The sequence below is a fragment of the Haematobia irritans genome, chromosome 3 (assembly GCF_050003625.1).
Source record: "Haematobia irritans isolate KBUSLIRL chromosome 3, ASM5000362v1, whole genome shotgun sequence".
Classification (NCBI taxonomy): Eukaryota; Metazoa; Arthropoda; class Insecta; order Diptera; family Muscidae; genus Haematobia; species Haematobia irritans.
The window spans coordinates 155,546,557-155,548,450 of record NC_134399.1 but is presented as its reverse complement, the minus strand read 5'-3'; the positions used below and the strand labels follow the sequence as shown (position 1 = coordinate 155,548,450).

Here is a 1,894-nt window from a genome sequence, read left to right as displayed (position 1 = left end):
TTTTTTCATAATGAATGACATGTTTTAATAAACGAGAGGAAAGAATTATTATGATTACGAATGTATTTAATTTAAAATGCTCAAATTCTCGTAATATAACACAGCAAGCTGAACATTATTTCGTTCGGTTATATATTCAGCATATATTTTTTGTCTGTGTATAAAATGCTAAATAAATCTCATGAACAGTTTTCATATAAAATATTTCGTGGAACTGATTGGCCATCTGAAAATGACACTGGTGACCATTATCAGCATATTGCGCTCTTATAATCATCGGTCGAGACCTTATGAATTGATAATAATAAACAAATCACTTTAGATCTTTTTCAACATTCGAAATAAAATCAAGGGAAAACGACAATTGAAATGTCTAGTTTTTGGCGGGTGTTTATTTTCATTTTGGCTCTTGCACATATACAATCCAACGCTTGGGGAAAACCTCCAAAAATAAAGGATACTGATTGGAGTTATCTAGCTCAGCGTGCGGAAAATACAACTATACGTCCGAATCGTTTTAATAACACAATCGCAACTCCAAAACTCCATATAAATGAAAATTTGAATAAAACTCTAACCTCGGAAATAGAACGACTACAAGCTAGAAGAAATTGCCAAGTGATTATTGCTGGTCGTTGTTCAAGAGTACATCCTCACTAGACGAGTGAATAAATTGTATTATTGATGATAAAAATATTTGTTTAAATAAATAATAAATTTGTTTTGTTTTTAGTAAAGTTTAACATCTGAGGAATTTGCCAATTTGTGTTACGAAAAACATGGTTTTTTTGGTGATAGCGTGGCGGAAGAACTATTGCAATGACTGGTCATACCCTTTCGCGGGATGATAGCTGATTTCCTGTGGTTAACATTTAAGATAGGAGCGTTTTTTCTAAACAAGTAAGGAAAGTCTAAAGTCGGACGGGACTGACTATATTATACCCTGCACCACTTTGTAAATCCACATTTTCGATACTATATCAAATCCGTCCAATGTGTTGGGTGCTATATATAAAGGTTTTTATCCCAAATACATTCATTTAATCTGACTCTATCTGAACAAAACTTATAATCTATAGACTTAAAATTTAAGTCGGCTAATGCCCTGGCATGGTACATTATGTTAGTAAAAAACAAGTAAGGAAAGTCTAAAGTCGGGCGGGGCAGACTATATTATACCCTGCACCACTTTGTAGATCTAAATGTTCGATATCATATCCCATCCGCTAAATGTGTTGGGGGCTATATATCAAGGTTTGTCCCAAATACATACATTTAAATATCACTCGATCTGGACAGAATTTGATCGACTTCTACAAAATCTATAGACTCAAGATTTAAGTCGGCTAATGCACTAGGGTGGAACACAATGTTAGTAAAAAACAAGTAAGGAAAGTCTAAAGTCGGGCGGGGCCGACTATATTATACCCCGCACCACTTTGAAGATCAAAATTTTCGATACCATATCACATTCGTCAAATGTGTTGGGGGCTATATATAAAGGTTTGTCCCAAATACATACATTTAAATATCACTCGATCTGGACAGAATTTGATAGACTTCTACAAAATATATAGACCCAAAATTTAAGTTGGCTAATGCACTAGGGTGGAACACAATTTTAGTAAAAAAAGAATATGGGAAACATTCAAATCTGAAGTAATTTTAAGGAAACTTCGCAAAAGTTTATTTATGATTTATCGCTCAATATATATGTATTAGAAGTTTAGGAAAATTAGAGTCATTTTTACAACTTTTCGACTAAGCAGTGGTGATTTAACAAGGAAAATGTTGGTATTTTGACCATTTTTGTCGAAATCAGAAAAAAATATATATGGAAGCTATATCTAAATCTGAATCGATTTCAATCAAATTTGGCACACATGACTATACT

General features: G+C 33.0%; 1 long non-coding RNA gene across 1 annotated transcript; it reads left to right on the top strand.

Annotated features, from left to right (window-relative positions):
- The first annotated feature begins 249 nt into the window (after window positions 1-249).
- On the top strand, window positions 250-1,054 carry LOC142230639 (uncharacterized). The gene is made up of 2 exons (XR_012720757.1): window positions 250-675; window positions 734-1,054. It is a non-coding gene; the product is annotated as an uncharacterized LOC142230639 (long non-coding RNA).
- Window positions 1,055-1,894: the final 840 nt, after the last annotated feature.